Source organism: Terrapene carolina, unplaced genomic scaffold (assembly GCF_002925995.2).
Source record: "Terrapene carolina triunguis isolate 2854851 unplaced genomic scaffold, T_m_triunguis-2.0 Scaffold130, whole genome shotgun sequence".
NCBI classification, from domain to species: domain Eukaryota; kingdom Metazoa; phylum Chordata; order Testudines; family Emydidae; genus Terrapene; species Terrapene triunguis.
Window position 1 is genome coordinate 15508466 of NW_020664481.1, and position 17918 is coordinate 15526383.

A 17918-nucleotide genomic window follows, 5' to 3' on the forward strand; every position below is an offset into this window, starting at 1 on the left:
TTTATTATAGCTGTAGTAGTATAAATTCTCTCTGTGGTCTCTTTTGCTGTTCTGACCTTTTAAAATGCAGGTGTTAAAATATTTGCGAATATGTTAGATGTGAAGCTGGGAGACAAGCTTCCAAATAAAAATCCATCTGTTCAAAAAGTTTGGTTGTAGTGGTGCCTCTTATTGTCAAAAATAGCTTGATGTCATAGTGCATCCCAGGGAAATGTCAGATTTGTTTTTCCTGTGTTACTCAGTAACTTGCTTCTAGAAACATGTTTTCTTACTAAATAAGCTGGGATTTATTCCAACTCAGACTAAGTCTTCTTTACATTAATAGGATGTACAAGTTTGACTGTTTGAGTACAGGTGCATACAGATTACTCTTTGCATTATTCCCAAAAAGCACAGTTGGGCAGAGAAGACTATTAGGGCATACAAGTGCTTGCAAACTTGCCCATCTCTTGTATACACATAGATCTGATACTTTCTTGTGCAGTTCATCGCACTATTCCAAGTCATTGAAATGCTCAAAGTCTCTCTTAAGTTTCCATACGTACAAGAGTAAAATAATCACAGTATAGAGAGGAAGGATCAACCAAATATGTTCATAGAAAGAGTCAAAATTATATACATATAATTTGTAATGTCACCCAGAAGCATAGTTATTGGTTTTCATTTGCAACCTCAATTTTTCGGAGGGAAAATAGCATTTTAGGGAAGTTGTCCTTATAAAAATTAGTGTGAAGTTACCGTTGTACACTTAAAAAAAAAAATTATCTAAGAGGGTCAGTATTTTTAAATGGTAAGTCTAAGAAGTGTTGCAGTGTCTCATAAAATAGCCATTTAATTGGTAGAAATAAATAGCAATGCACAGTAGATAAGCAAGAAATTGCTTCCCTCTTGTTTAAAATCACATTTTTTAAGTCTCGTGTGATTTTTTTCTTTCTAGCCAGTATTACAAAAATGACTTGCAACGTTAATAAAATCCCAACTGTGCACTTGTGAGCTGGCAAAAGAATTGAGCTTGAGGAGAATCTGGCCCTCTGGAGTGCTCAGTTTGATACTCAAATCAGTTTAAGTCCTCTGCTGTTTCAAAATATAGAGCCCTTTGATAAAGGAATGGTACCATGTGTAAGTTTGATGTTTGTTTGCTCTCATTTTTACAGCTTGGGATGTTGCTGTGTTTATTCTTGCAGGACTGGTGGGCTTCTGTGCTACTTAGGGGATACTGACAACAGAAAACACTTTTCAGGAGGGCTCACCTTAATGTGTCATTCATGGAACAATACTCCTTCTGAACTGATAGTAAATAGTAACACAGCAGTGATAGTTTGGAAAGATAGGAAGTCAGAAATGAATTAAATTCCATCTCATTTTCTTCCAATTTTCTGTCTTCACAGTAATTGACTTAGGGCTGAAAATTTAGGCTCAGATTTTCAAAGCCACCTAAAGGATCTTGACATCCAATTCCAGTTAAAATTAGTGGTGGCTAGGCATCCAAATTATCTAGGCAGCTTTGAAAACCTCAGCCCTAATGTCCAAATCAGTGATTGCCTTCAATTTTTATTTGTGCTTTAACGTTTGAGATAACTCATAAGTAGGTGAGAAACCATAGTATTACTGCTGTTACGTTGCATTGTTGTGTTTTTCCTTAAATATGGTACCATACTAGTTTTAACTTATACAGAACATTTTATTATAGCATTCGATATTTCCAGATAAACTAGCTAAGGCAGGGGTGGGCAAACTTTTTGGCCTGAGGGCCACATTGGGGAATAGAAATTGTGTGTCGGGCCATGAATGCTCACAAAATTGGGGTTGGGGGGTGCGGGAGAGGGTGCAGGCTCTGGGGTGGGGCTGGAGATGAGTTTGGGGTGTAGGAGGGTGCTCTGGGCTGGGACTGAAGGGTTCAGAGGGCAGGAGGGGGATCAGGGCTGGGGCTGGGGTGCGGGAAAGGCTGCAGGTTCTGGCTGGGGGTGCGGGCTCGGGGTTGGGGCTGGGGATGAGAGGTTTGGGGTTCAGGAGGGTGCTCTGGGCTGGGATCAAGGGGTTTGGAAAGTGGGAGGGAGATCAGGGTTGGGGCATGGGGAGAGGCTCAGGTGCAGGCTCTGAGCGGGGCTTACCTCAAGCGGCTCCTGGAAGCATGTCCCTTCTCCGGCTCCTACGTGCAGAGTGGCCCCCGACCCTTGGAGCAGAGCCATGCAGCTGCTTCCGGGAGCCATGTGGTGCAGCCCTGGCTGGAGTGCCGGAGTGGGTCTGAGCCGCGTGGTGCGGCCCCCGACCCAGCGCCCTGGCTGGAGTGCCGGAGCGGGGCCGAGCCTCATGGTGCGGCCCCCAGATGGAGCGCTGGAGCGGAGCAAACCCCAGACCCCACTCCCCAGCTGGAGCTTGTGGGCCGGCTTAAAACGGCTCGTGGCCCGTACTTTGCCCACCCCTGAGCTAAGGAGTTAGAGAGCTTGAATTTTTTTGAGTGGTAGGGGTAGGGTAAGGAAAGTTGCTTGCTGTGACAACTGACTTGAAAAATACTTGTTTCTTTAGCTAATTGGCAATATTCTGCCCTAACACTACTTTTCTCTGACACCTTGCTAACCCCCCCACTCTGAATGCTTTCCCTACACAACAAATGCACAGCTCTGGGAGCCATCTGCCAGGAAAACTCAGTACCACTATGAATTAACAAATGTACTCAACCTACATTTATTTTCATGTATTTGCTTTCATTCTGTTGCTTCCCTTTGCTCTCTTTTTATTTCTTTCTCATTCTTCCTTCCTATTCTGGTTTCTTATGCCAGAACAGCACTTCCTTGTTATCTTCCTTTTCTTGATTAACTCTCTTTTCCAGCCAGTTTATTCTGTGCTCCATGGGCAGCTGTATAGTGAAATTTAGAATTATGGTGCACAGAAATCACAAAGGGATTGAGGCAGCCAAAGAGAGCTGCACAAGAAAGGAGTGAAAACTTATCTGTGATGTTGACCTTACTTTTTTTTTAAAAAAAAGCATGTTTAGTTCCCTACTGGGTAAATACTTCAGTGTTCATTTTAAAAAGTATTGGGGTATCTAACTGTTTGGTATTTCAAAGTTTGAGATTTTTAAATAGAAATAAAATATTCTTAGATTCAATTTTTGTATAGTGCTTTAAAGGGCTTTTAGTTTTGGAAAAGTGCACTTTCATGAAGTAGCTCCTTGCAGATTAAGTTCCTGACATGCAGATAACTTGCTGGAATGTCTAGGTTCATACATGTAGAAGCTTATCTGGCAATTCCAAATATGCTGGTAATTGTAGGGCTTCCAAATGGCGCAAACGGACTTCTTATTAATAAGGAGATGGTAAAATTTTGGATTAGTAATGCTTTGATGAAGTGAGAGGTTCACCATGAGGAAAAACTTGGGTTATCTTGGTTCCTTTGTGCAGCAATGGTTCCTTGTAAAATTATCCCTTTGACTATAGGTCTTACCACAACATTTCTAAAAAGATTGTGGAATTATGGACACTAATAATTTACTGTGTTTATTTGTATAGAACAGTAGTCATATAAAATGTCTTATCCTTTAAGGGCAATGAAGCCCTGGATCATCAAACCACTATTAAGTTAATCTTTTGAATAACTGTCAAAAATGTCAATCTCTCATGCTTCTGTTTTTCAGGTACATCTGACTGGGTGAAGCTCTCAGTTCAGAGGAAAATATTGTCCTCTTTTAAAAAGTGACAAAATTTGCTCAGTGTCAGAAGTGTAGTAGTATTCTCTGAATAGTCAGTTTTCAACCTCAAGGGGCAAATTTTCTTATAAAATAGAGAAACTATGTTCAATTGGATTATATTCAGAGTTTATAAAATGACTGTACAGGAGTAATAGAGATGATGGAGTTAGAGATTCTGCTCTGTAAAAGGTCTGGTTATTGTAGACTAGCTGGAAAGTGGGGCTTTACTCATTCTGGAGTAGAAACTAGTTCATTCTGGGATTAAATTAAGAGGGAAGCTTCTTAGCAAGAGGGTGTGTGGTGGAGCTTCCTCTTTCCTCTTCTCCTTTGAGTGAGAAAGACAAGCACCTGTGGTGACTTGGAGTACATTCCCTGGACACATGCATTCCTGTGGGTTCTTACCTTTCTAGTTGTGAATATTGGCTATTTTTAGAGCCTCATGACACTCTTTTTTACACACACATATATATATATATATATGTGTGTGTGTGTGTCAAGAGTGTCATATATGTATATATAAAAGAAAATGTCATGAGGCTCTAAAAATAGCCTATATATGGGGGGAATTTTGTTACTTTGTTTTATCCATGCAGGGTGTTGGCTCCTACCCCCAGTCGGGGGAGGGGAGAGTGCTGACACCCAAGGGGGTTGGGAGGTCCTGGGAGCTGTTGCAGAGTGAACCTGACCCACACTCACTCCACAGCAGCAGCAGTTCTATGGGGCTGGGTCCAGCTCCCTGCTCTGGGTGTTGCAGCCTGGCGCAGGCATCGCAGCTGTGCTCAGGTTTGGCCCAGCTGTCTCTGTCACCAGGTTGCAATGCCAATCACTTACATTTTGTCTGACTACCCCCTGTCATGACAGAGGCAGCTGGGCCAAACCTGAGTAGTGCTGTGACCCCGTGCACCATGTTGCCACGCCTGGAGTGGGGAGCTGGACAAAGCCCCAGGGGACAGGAGCTGCCGCTGATGGATGAGTTTTTCATTTTTAGTTTTATATGTTTTGTTCTGAATTTGTGGAAAATGGGGCTCTAGGTATTAAGCAAAGGACTTTTACCTTCCAAGGTATTGTCTAGATTAAGAAAATGCATACCATTAGCATTTTCTAATACTGTGTAAAACATTGACTTTTCAGTCCTTGTCTATACTGAATGTTAACATATAGTGTGTGTTAACATTTTCTAATACATAGTATTTTTCCTAGTAGTCTTACAAAAACCCTCTATTTTTCCATTGCTTTGAAGTGATTGTCTGGGTTGCTGACTGTCACATGGTAGCTGGTTTGCTAGGGAGATTGGATTACATGGCTACCTTAGCTTGGAGGTGTGAAACTCTTAATTTTATACCATACAGTGAAGGTGATTATTCTTGTTAAAGGCTAAGATATGGTTTAAAAGTTACCGGACAAAGAAAAGGAAATTAACTTAATAGAGGAGGCTGTGCAATCTGCAACAGTTAGATTATTTTAAAATGGCCACTATGTGTCTGCAGCTGCCTCTTCATCTGGAATTTAAAGAGCCAGGAAGCGGAGCTGACGGTCACTTGGGGTCTGTTTGCAGAAGAGTGAGTAGATCTAAATACTGGAATACTTAAATGAGGAATTTGAGCTGCCAGTATCATGAAAAGTACAGGACTGGTTTAAAATTCCTCTTTTGGGTAAACTCAGTTTGCCTACTACAAGCTTTTTTCTTTTTTGCTCTTGTCATGTGTCTGTAGAAAGTGGAGTAACTTTATGGTCTCTTGCATCTAGGGTATTCATACTGTTAATTCCTCTGGCAATTAAGCAAAACTCTTCCACAATTTTTATAATTCTGTTTTTGTTCAGAACCCTAGTGTACACACCTCCCCGTGATCCAGGAAGTATTTAAAAGTGTTATGCAATATTTTTCACACCATTTTCATAATTTTTCTGATCTAGTTTGGTTGACAAGCTTATAAAACAGTAAGAGCAGATAGCTAGGAATTGTACCCCAAATGCTGCATTGTGTGAAGTTTATATTTAAGGTCACTTTGCAGTGAAGCAAAAGTAATTCTCCATTGAGGTCTGTTTAGGGTTACAACAGGTCTGGTCTAAAGCCCTTTGAAGGCAGTGGAAAGGCTCCCATTGAGGACAGCAGGCTTTGTATTAGCCCCAATATCAGTTGACTTTATTGCAACCATTAGCTAAGTGTAGTCAGTATTTTAGGGTGCCACCTTGAAAAGCAGAAATAACTAATTTATAGCTAAACAATTCACCCAGTGTCACAATCTGGCCCAGTTTCCCTTGCTGGACAGACACCAGATTGTTGTGAATAGACTGAGCCACTGGATCCCATGTGTTTCTAAGCCCCCAGAATCGCTGTTCTTAGCTCTAGGGGTATGTCTACACCCAGCCGCTAGTTCGGCGGCTGGCAATCGAAGTTCTGGGTTCGACTTATCGCGTCTTGTCTGGACGCGATAAGTCGAACCAGGAAGTGCTCGCCGTCGACTGCGGTACTCCAGCTAGACGAGAGGAGTACCGCGGAGTCAACGGGGGAGCCTGCCTGCCGCGTGTGGACCGAGGTAAGTTCGAACTAAGGTACTTCGAACTTCAGCTACGTTATTCACGTAGCTGAAGTTGCGTACCTTAGTTCGATTTGGGGGTTTAGTGTAGACCAAGCCTAGGTCTCTTATGGGACACTTCCAGGTTCAGACTCTGTGTCTACCACCCTTCCTTGGGATGTGGGGCTCCCCAGCCTGGCTGCTATAAATTCCAAAACCAGCAACTCCAGTTGCTTATACATGCTCCCTCAGAGTTCCATTTCATTGTAGGCATGCTCAGCTTCTTGATCAACTCCTTCAGGGACAATGTGTCAGGTAAGCAAGGAATACAGGCTTATCAAAGGATTGATTAGCCATAGTCACTCTTAAAGTACTAGAGTTAGTGATTGTTGCAAAATCCCAGCTAGCCCTGAGATACTCCTTCCCCGCCCTCTCCCCCGCAATAAAAATATGATCTAACCCTTTCTGAGTCCAGTCTGATCAGTCTTTCAGGCTAGGCAGACCTTTCTGCATCCTCTTCTCTCTCCAGCCTGGTCTTCCAGCATGTGGTAGTGAATGACCCTCTTGCTCAGAGAAAGACCCTCACCGCAGTAGCTACTGCCCTTTTTTGCCCATATGCTCCAGCTGGGAAATTCCAGCCTTCTCCAGGGTATGTCTACCCTTAAACTGCTACAGCCGCACAGTTGCAGCATTCCAGCTGCACTGCTGTAGCGCTTCAATGTAGATACTACCTACACCAAAGGGAGGAGTTTTGCTGTCAGCGTAGGCAGTTCACCTCCCCGAGAGGTGGTAGTTAGGTCGACAAAAGAATTATTCCATAAGCCTAGCACTGTAGACATCGGAGGTTAGATCAGCATAGCTACGTCTTAGTGTTGTGGATTTTTCATACCCCTGAGAGAGAGAGCTATGCTGATGTTGGTTCCCATTGTAGACCAGCCCCTAGTCAGGCTTCAGTGTAGAGAGTCCATTGTCATATAGTCTCTCAACTACCAGTTCAAAACCATCAAAGTTGATGGCCCTAGATTTCCCTGTGATGGCTTCTCAGCCATTGTCCCTAATACAAAATGGATGTTCTAATCCAAAATGGAGGGTACATTATTAAATGAAGGTTGAAATACAAAATGGAGTTCACAATTTGGTAGACACATCCCATTCTGTCACAGCCTGTTGTTTGACCATGGAAGAGTAACTTGAAAGTTACACTTGCAAAAATGTATAGTAGACCTGTGACTGGTGCATAGGGTTGCCAACCCTCCAGGATTGGCCTGAAGTCTCCCAGAATCAGCATTGATCTCCCGGTGACTATTGAAAGCAATCTGGGAGATTTTAATAGGATATTTTAAGAAAATGACATTACGTCATGTTGGGGGGGAGGGGGAATAATCTCCCGGAATAGCTTCAGTCAGAGTTGGCAACCCTACATGTGTATGAAACACAATGCAGATCAATATGTGTTTGTCACCAAACCACTTAGTTTCATTAATATTCAAGATTTTGTAGAGAGAGGGTTGTCAGGGTCTTTTTGGGGGATAATATAGGTTTTACCAAGAGATATCAGTAAAGGTACTGCCAGAAGGAAAGTAAAATCATTCTGCTGTTTAAGCATCAATTTTTTTTCGGTCTGGAGTGTTCTGCACAGCCTTTAAATGTGGATTTTAGTGTAACTTGGTTCCTTCAAGGCAAACTTAGTGGAACTGGAATTCATCAGTATGGATTTCTCAATGTGCTTGTTGGTGGGACAGAAATCTAGAACAGGCAAAGAAAAAAGAAATGGAGGACCTGGCACAAATTGCAAGTTAAATCATGAATATAAACTTAAATAGGTTGGCCTATGGGCAAATCTCACTGTTGTGGTTGATGACTAGGGATGATAGAAATGTTCAGGGACTCTTTCTGTAAAATTGTTTCAGCAGATTTTTACTGGCTCTCCTTGACCCTACACATTTTGTGTGTGTGCATAAGGGGTACATGGTATTTCAATACAAAGAGGATCACTGAATTAAATATTTACTTACCACATTGTGATTTATTGTGCATGTATAACTAGGATCAGTGTGAAAATATGCAGGAGACTGGCAAAATCTATTCTACATCCTGCTTGCCACTAAAACAGGGTAAAATGGAGAAGCAGTGTGGTCCATCGAATGTGGACTGGAGGTTCTGTTCCCAGCTGTTCTGTGACCTTGGGTGAATCACTTCACCTCTGTACTTAATTTCCCCATCGTAAAAATGGGAGGAGTAATGTTACTTATCTTTGTAAATCACTTTGAGTTCTATAGATGAAGAGTTCTGTTTACAAGCATATTATTATTTATTATTAGCTAAATAGTTTTTCCTTCTTAACCAGTAGGGATTGGCAATCCAATGAATGTGTAAAGTCTCTGCTACTTCTATCCAGTCAGCACTCCTCCTTATTTGTCTCCTCAGTCCTGCTCCTCCTTTGCTGAAGAGGAAAGCAGCAAAGGCAATCTCTCTCATCTTTGGCGTTTCAGTGCAGTTTTTTAATGTTCTTTTCCCCTCCAGTTCTTTTGACTTCTAAAATGATAAGCGAGAAGGAGGGGGGTGTTGCCCAAGTGCAACAGCTGCTGTGGCACAATATGAGCCTTCATTGTGGGTATCTTCGCTCTTACTGGGATAACAGCCCAGAATGTCAAGATACAGTGCTGGCTTCTGTTGGCAGATCAAAGTACCAGGCTGCTTCACCATTACCGGTCAATGCAGTCTATAGTAGAGCTTCCTGGTAAAAGAATCATTCAGATCTAGGCTCTACAAGGGCAGTAAAGGACAGTTTCCACCACCCACATGCCAGCCGAACAGCAATTTGGTAAGATTCATTCTGAACCCTCACCATTTATGCCTTCTCATCTCAAGGCTGTGCAAGAAGAGCATGGAGTAATGTAGCGATCTAGTCACTGAAGCTGCTTGAGTAAGTTTTCTCAGCAATCATGGGCCTTAACAGTATGAGGTTCCTTGTGGCTCCCCACTAATGTTGGTGATTCAGTGCTCGCAAGTTATGCTGACATACAGCCACCACTGTAATTAAACTGCTGTTGCGTGTCCACAGTATGCTCCTTGTGTTGGTGGAGTGCATCCACAATAGCAGCTCTTGCATTGACCCAGAGAGCAGTGTACTGTGGGTAGCTGTTCCACTATGCAACTGGCCGCAGAGTGTTTTGGGAAGGGTTTGCAATGCCTCATGGGGGCAGGTACAGCGTAACATGATGGTGTCTCAATCCCATCGTTCCATGGGCACTAGATTGCCAGCGGCTTTTCAACTGAAGAGGAGGTGGGTGGGGGGGAGTGTGTGTTGGGAGAGTATCTGTGTGTATGTTGGTGGGGAGAGTGAGTGTGTTGGCACACTGTCTCTTTGGGCATGTCTACACTTACCTCCAGAGCGATCGATTCAGCGGGGGTCAATTTATCGTGTCTAGTGAAGACACGATAAATTGACCGAGTGCTCTCCCGTCGACTCCGTTACTCCATCAGAATGACAAGCGTAGGCGGAGTTGACAGGGGAATGTCAGCTGTCGACTCACCGGAGTGAAGATACCGCGGTAAGTAGATCTAAGTATGTCGACTTCAGCTACGTTATTCACATAGCTGAAGTTGCATAACTTAAATCGATTTCCCACCCTCCCAGTGTAGACCAGGCTTTAAGTTCAAACACCAGCCGGAAGCAACCAAGCCTGTGGCAGAAGCTGGTGCACAGACAACTGGTGTCATCCTGTCCGTCTCCTCTCCCCCTCCCCCCCTCTCCCCCCAAGCTCACCAGCAGGGGGAGGTGGACACTCAGACATCAGCCCCCGCCTTCCTCCTTGGCTCTGAACAGCACAACATGAGTCTCTTCCCACACCCCGCCAAGCAGCAGCCTGCCCTGCCTGCCTGCCGCTGCAGTCCTAGTGCCGGGGAGAGCAGGATTCTGCATTAATGTTTTGATTCCGTGATGCCCTCCGAGTTCTCCCACGGTCTCCTCTCCCCTCAGACCAACGAGATCCACCCCCTCCCTCCCCTGTAGTCTAGACAGGAGTGCATTTGCTGCTGAGAATCGGCATGCTCAGCTGGGCAGTAGCTGTGTGAGTTCTCCATGCTGAGCAGTTTCAGAACTTCCTGGGGCTTTGAAAGGGGAGGGGTGCATGCCCATATAGCTTGATGTAGGGCAGCGGAGTTCAAAACAGTGAGCAGGGAGGTCATGGTGGGCATTGTGGGATACCTCCTGGAAGCCAGTTACCACGATGTAACAAACGTGTCTACACTGATGCTTTGTCGATCTAACTGTGCCACAAAAAGCTCTACACCTCTCGTCAAGGTGGTTTTATTTTGTCAGCGGGAGGAGCATTGTACTGTGTACACCTTCACTGTTTTGTCTACAAAAGCTGCCTTTTGCCGACAAAACTTTGTAGTGTAGACTAGGCCTTAGTGTCCTTTCATTTAGACCAGAGCCTGGAGATTTTTCAAACTAAGTGAAATGCAATGGCTTTCCATTTTTAAGGAGGTTTTTTTTTTAAGGATCAGGTGGATTCAGCTTTCTAAGGCAATTCACTGAGCAAAGCAGACTTTCTGGTAGAAGAGTTTCTACATCCTTTTCCAAGAGGGGAGCCTTTTCACAGCAAATATGACTATTACAAATTTTGTTTTTTCAGGTAGTAGAGGTGGACTTCTCTGGTTTGGGCATACTTGGTCTTCCTTGTAAAAGGAAGTCAGTTCAGATCTGAGAGACCTGATGAGATTTCTGTATTCTTGGAGATGAGTTGTAGAATTCTGAGTGAACAATTTTTTTTATATCCATTGGATTTCACTAGTAACCTTGACAGAAAGAGGGTTCAAGCGGTACGAAGATCTCTTAATTGTTCCTCCCACCCATAACTAGTACCAGTTTTCAATTACTTCATGCTCTTGGAGCAGGATATACTTTCTGCTAATTGGCATTTGCAGACTAATTTAGTATAGCTGATCTCCTTAGAATTGAAGCAGTTAACAATGCTTGGCATTCAAATGATTGTAATTAAGCTTCAAAATAAATGCCCTATTAACAAATAAAGTTTACCCCTTTTTGCTGTTTGTCTCACTGCCTGACAGCAGACTCTACAGTAGTTGTTTTACATTGTGGAAAAAAAATTCTTTGCAGTCAGGACTAGAAGCTCTTTAAATGAAATCTTAGCTTCTAGAGAATAAAACAAAATTTGCGAAAGTGTAAATCCATGGGATTTTAATGCCCTCAAGTGTCTGCTGTCCTTACAGATGTAACTCAGATACTCATTGATCTTGAATCATTGGGTAAAGTTACTACTAAGATTTCATCTGTCTGGATTTGAAATTCAGAGTCAGTTTTGGTCAATCAAATCCTACCTATGTCCTACTATATGCTACTTCATTTATTCTTTGGTGTGTATGATGCAGATTGTGCAGACATCTAACTGTATGAAGAAGCTGCTGGAAAGTAGATATGTGCACTATATCTAGTGACTCTGCCAAGAGCAGTATTGCTTTATTTCCATTTGATTCTTTTTATGGGAAAAAGCTGTTGGAGCCATGTGTAATTTCTTGATCAAATTCAGACTGCTTTTTCATCATTTTTTGCCTTAACAAGTGCAGTTAATGAGAACTCTGGGTACAGAGAGAGAACAATTTCTTCAGTTTAAGCAAAGGATAACATTGCTTTGCTTTGGAAATATACATGCATTATAAGCACAATAACCTGTTCTCACCCTTGTATGAAATAGTATTGTAAGTCTGGTCTTCATTTTTTTTTAAATTGCAGTATATTAGTCTTTAAATATATCAAAGGGATAAATACCAGGGAGGGAGAGGAACTATTTCAGCTCAGTGCTAATGTGGACACGAGAACGAATGGATATAAACTGGCCGTGGGGAAATTTAGGCTTGAAATTAGACGAAGGTTTCTAACCGTCAGAGGGGTGAAATTTTGGAACAGCCTTCCGAGGGAAACGGTGGGGGCGAAAGACCTCTCTGGCTTCAAGATTAGGCTAGATAAATTTATGGAGGGAATGGTTTGATGGGATAACGTGATTTTAGTCAATTAGGCAATAACAGCCATCGCTGGCAAAATGAGGGTCTGGCTAGAGAATCTTGCCTGTATGCTCGGGGTTCTGCTGATCGCCATATTTGGGGTCGGGAAGGAATTTTCCTCCAGGGTAGATTGGCAGTGGCCCTGGAGGTTTTTCGCCTTCCTCCGCAGCATAGGGCAGGGGTCGCAAGCTGGAAGATTCTCTGCAACTTGAAGTCTTTAGATCACGATCTGGAGACTTCAACAGCAGAGTTAAGGGAAAGTGGGGGGGTCAGCTTTTGTGGCCTGCATCATGCGGGAGGTCAGACTAGATGACCATATTGGTCCCTTCTGACCTTAAAGTCTATGAGTCTATGAGTATTGAAAATCATGCTTTCTGACTTCTTTGGCATGAACTCCTCAAAAATGTTAGTGGTGATCTCTCTAGCCATATTTAATTTTTGAAAAATAAAATGAAATGCCTCCTTGCATTCCAGCTAATGGTATTTCTTTAAAAAGAACAGGAGTACTTGTGGCACCTTAGAGACTAACAAATTTATTTGAGCATAAGCTTTCGTGGGATACAGCCCACTTCATCGGATGCATAGAATGGAACATATAGTAAGGACGGACGGACGCACACACACACACCCACACCCACCCACCCACACCATGAAAAGGTGGGAGTTGTCCTACCAAATGTAAGGTCCATTACGAGTCAGGTTATGTAAAATGGCTCTGCCTATAGGTGTTTCCTAGCAACTCTGCCAAGGGAATGCATTGCAAATCAGAGTTTCCATTTCTTTTAGGAATGTTAGAATTCACTTAATTCACTCAACCAAAGACTAAAAATAAGGGAGGAAATGGGGAAATTAGAAATGAGATATGACCCTACTAACCATTAGCTTTAGTCAACCAACTACTTAATCTAGTTAAGTGGTTTTCAACCTGTGGTCTGTGGACCCCGGCAGTCCGCAGACTATGTCTAAGATTTCCAAAGGGGTCCGCACTTCTATTTGAAATGTTTTAGGGGTCCGCAAATGAAAAAAGATTGAAAACCACTGATCTAGTTGAAATTCTTGGGTAACAGCTTATTTTTTCCACTTGGAAAAATTGCCATCAATCTTAGTCTACTTTGAAAACAATTACAGTAGAATTTTGCTAATTCTCACACTTTACAGTTCTTATCAAAATAGGGTCACTTCATTTCTTGGACCTATTGGTATAAATTACAAGTCTAAAATTTGAATAGCTCATGGAAAATATTTATTTGTTAATATAACTGGCTCAAAGCTGAGCCATATTAGGAATTTTGCTTCAGTGATAATATAAAAAATATAGTTGTTGTCACATTACATATCTTAAACACCTAGGACTTTTAGTTATGATTTTACTTCTGTTTCATCTGTGGAAGTAACTACATGTAATGCTACTTTTAATATTAAATAGATTGCATGAGTTCTCAAATATCTATTCTATTACCATGTTTCATTTACAGAGCTCTACCTAGATGGCCAATGTCCATTTCCACTATGAAACATTACTTACCATTCTTTTTATGGGTTTATATCTTGGCCTAAGTTGCATAACCTTACAGCACCCAAAAATGTGCTAAGCATTTCACAATACAAATAAGAGGACACAAGTCTCTGTCCAGAAGAGTTTAAAAACTGGGACATGGTGCTACAAAAAGGGGGCAGCCTTTATGTTGCGGGAGGGGGGAGAGAAGAGATGGGAGAATATCAAAACATGATGTGGTTATTCAGCAAAGCCTAATGCACAGCATAATGGTGCAAGATACTCTTATATTTTTAAAAAATAGCTGAATGTTATGGTTAACTTATTTCTTGTCTCTTTGTAGAAGTGGGTCTTAAGGAGGGACCTGAAAGAGGAAAGGGCCTTGTGGACCAACTTGGAATTTACTTGAACAAGTAATAAATGAATCGAGGGTTTGAATGCAGACTTCTGTTCAATAACTACTTAGTTTGAATCGGTCTTGTAAAATAGTAATGAAAATTTACCAACCGAGGCACAAAATTACTTTCTTCGCCTTTACCATGATTAAAAAAAAATTGCAAAAGGGTGAATAGAATTCACCAAGGCTGACTTAAGTTATTTGAGCAATTAATTTTTGAATGGTCAGAATCCCTCTTAGTGTGACAGATACACTCCACTGAAAAAAATTTTTTCTTTAAATTACAAGTAAATTTCTTGCTCATGAAAGATGCTGGATTTACAACAGTGGGCAACTGAAATCCCCTGTTCAGAACAGGTACAGTACAGGCAATAGTTCAAGATTCTCTTCTGGACTCTCATTCTCCTCCGCCCCCCCTTCCACCGCAGAGTGTCTCAGCACTCTTGTGGAAGGACTAGGAAACAGCAGTTCATGGTCCACTCTGTCCTTGGCTTCTAATCAAAGATGCCAGTAGCAATGCAGTTATTTCGGTGTGCATCTTCTTCTATGAGGAATGGACTAGGATAATCTAACTGGGTAATTATAATGGGAAAGGTTTTGATTTTAATGGGAGGCAATATTGCCTAGTTATTATAGGTTAGTTAGTGCACCCATCTTCCATTCCCAACTTGGTAACTAAATTGTTGAAACCATCGGTACGTCACTTAACCTCTGGCTCTCTAGTTTCCTCAGTTGTAAAATAGATGTACTTCAGGATGCTGTCACTAAATGTTTGTAAAGTGTTTTGAGATCTTAAAATTAAAGTCCTATGTAAGGGCAAAGTATTAGTGTTGTTTTTTTAAAAAATAAACATACTTTCTGAAAAGTAGCTGTGCATACATAAGTACTTCAGTGAAATTGTTTTAGTACTTTAGTCTCATTCAAATTTAAATCTTCTAAAGCTACATCAATAATCTTAACTTGTATAGCATTCAGTTGATACACTTGAATTTACATAGTATCTACATCAAACAAGTCATGATGTTTGTGGTAGTACTATTACTGGGGTTTTCTTTAAATGTTACTTAGAGGAAATTAAATACAAAAGTCTATTGCAGTATCTTTGAATTTCCTTGTTTGTGGTTTGAAAATAGACCATCAGTATTAAGTTTGCATTCTGTCCTTGTCATTCCATTGTTGCTAATACTGTTTACAAGTGAGTTAACTCTGTCATCCCTGAAACATTTTAAACACAGTAGAAAGATTCAGGCGAACATCTTTACGCTAAATGTCCTTGCTTTTTTACCTTTTAATATAATGGGTTATTTATATTAGTTTTTGAATGAAAATGTTTCCACTTCCCATGGTTTAGACCCTTTTGAAAATTTTACCATAGAGGTTTCTGTGAATTGGGTCTGGTTCCCACATAATCTGTAAATCGTAGTAATAGGAAACTTCCATAGTGTGACAATCCAGAGCTTTTTCTTGGGAGCCATTTTTGAATTCATTAAGAATGAGGCAGTTATTGGCTAGCAGCACTTGCTGCCAGTAATGTTTGCAGCTTGTGAAATTGATTTCAGTGACCTGTACTAGCACTTATATATTTGGAAATCTTGTCTATTCTAGGTTTATTTTCTGAAAAACTTCCCACCGTTGCTAATGCCAAATTCAGCTCCACCAACAGTGTTGTTAACAGTGGGAGCCCAAGTGTAGGCAAGATTGCTAGAGGCTGTCTGGACTTTGGTTTAACATCTGTAAATACCAGGACATTTTTCTGAAAAGGCCAGTATGTAGACAGTCAAAAGAAGCAAACTTTGGAAGGAGTGTGTGGTGAGGGTTGTGTGTGTGAGGAGGGGGAAGTTGTCAGATACCTAACTATAATTCTGTATTCACAGTCCACATTTGTAGTTTAGGAAACTGTCATTGTCAGTCTTGTTATAACTTAAGAGAAATTGGTACTGATCTTATGATAGAATTAAAAGAGGACCTATATTTTATGTATTTTCACATACCAAAATAGTGTTTTTATAGATGTCTTCTTAATAAGGCTACGATTTAGTCACGGAAATCACAGAATCCATAACTTCAAAATATCTCCCTGACTTCAGCCAGCGCTGGTGGGGAGCTGCAGGGTTCCCTGCCACCTGTGGAGGCAGGGAACTGTGGGGTACCCTTGCAGCTCCCGGCCTCCGTGGGTGGCAGTGGGGAGCCCCGTAGCTTCCAGACACTTCTCCCAGCCCCCACAGGCAGCAGGGGGATACGCTGCTCTCCGCCCCCACGGGCAGCACTGGGGACCCCTGCAGTTTGGAGCTGCCAGCTGAGGGGGACCCTGGTGCTCCCAGCCCCTCCCTCCCCCCAGCTGCCCAAGCTACCCCTTTTGTCATGGGTATTTTTAGTAAATGTCAAGGACAGGACATGGGCTTCTGTGAATTTTTCATTATTGCCTGTGACCTGTCCCTGACCTTTTACTAAAAATATCCAAGACGAAAATTTAGCCGTACTTATTAATCATCTCAAATTCCAGAGATGACACTTAAGTAAAGATTAGCAAGAGTTAAAACTATATCTACAGATGTATCAAAAGCCAAATGACATGGTTAAAAAAGACACTGCCTTTTTTTAGTTGAGCTGGGATAGATTTTGGTCCTATGATGGGATTATTAATTTACAAGAGCAAAAATTTTTATCATTCAAACAAAATAAGATTTTATTGAATTGTTTTCCACTTTTTAATCACACAGCGTATCTAGATAAAATAGCTACCAACAGTGCAACCTGCTAGCCCTCTAAAGTATTCCAGTCACAACAAACATTACTGTTACAGTTCACTCTTCACCTCTGATAATTCCTTGGTGCTTAAGTAAAATGAAATTCTCTTTTCTTAAAGTAAAGAAAAGGGGGGTGGGGCGGTCTGTGCTTCCTTTAATCTCTAGTGCCCGGAAAAGGTATCTATAATGTCTGGAAAAAAAGAGACATTTTTCAGATTTCTACCACCTCAACCACTACCATCCTCCAGTGCAAATGCCCCATTGTTGTACTTCAAGATATGACTTAATGGTTGTGCAATCCATTGCTGTTACAGTGGTAGCAACAGCACATAAACGGGGGATTCCAATATCCACAAACCTGCCAGGGCTGTGGATCTAACTTTTGCCTTTGTGGGTTGGATTAGATCTTAATTCTGGTTGTTAGGGAATTCAGGAATCTCTGTAGCTTCAAAAGTACCGAATTTAGCCTTTCCTTTACAGTTGAACTGTAAATTAGTTCATAAACTTTCCCAGTCAGTAACAGACAGTGGACTTAGAATTAATTTACAAATAGTTTCTCCTTTATTAGAATTAATTTACGAATAGCTTCTCCCTTATTTACCTATGACAACCTCAGTGTAGGGCTCTCTGTCTCCCCCTCAGTGTTTGACCTCATCAGCTGTTGAAAGAGAAACATAGAACCATGAAATGGACTCTGGCTAAGTAAAGTCTTCAGTGCACATTTTAGTGGTAAACAAGTGTGCTGACTGAAGTCTTTACTGGCATCTTTAATTGCTTGTCAACCACTCAAATCAAATCAAACTCAGAAATATGGAAAATGGAGTAGCATTGAACCCAATGTGCTCTTGAAATAGCACTCTGAAAAGAACTCTGTTAAATATTCTGCACCAGAAACTTCTGTGAGAACAGAGGTTCTTTCCCTGACAGCCTATCGCAATGTGATAGTGATGTGATAGACTTAAAAGAGCGCAGTGTGGGCTACCCAAAATCTTGAGCGAAATGTCATTGAACATATAACCAGTTCACTTCCCTGCTGTTGGATATACAG

The 17918-nt window shown here is 41.6% G+C and overlaps 1 protein-coding gene across 7 annotated transcripts in view; it reads left to right on the top strand.

Annotated features, from left to right (window-relative positions):
- The window catches only part of ADNP (activity dependent neuroprotector homeobox), a 42952-nt gene that overhangs the window by 15974 nt on the left and 9060 nt on the right, over nucleotides 1-17918 (top strand). The window contains exon 1 of one of the 7 annotated variants that reach the window (XM_024205789.2): nucleotides 5188-5247. The exons of 5 other annotated variants lie outside the window; for them this stretch is intronic. The gene's annotated coding sequence lies outside the window, so the exon portion shown is untranslated. Of the gene's footprint in view, nucleotides 1-5187; nucleotides 5248-14069; nucleotides 14140-17918 lie in introns of those variants that run through there. One more of the 7 variants, XM_024205786.2, reaches the window with a different exon arrangement.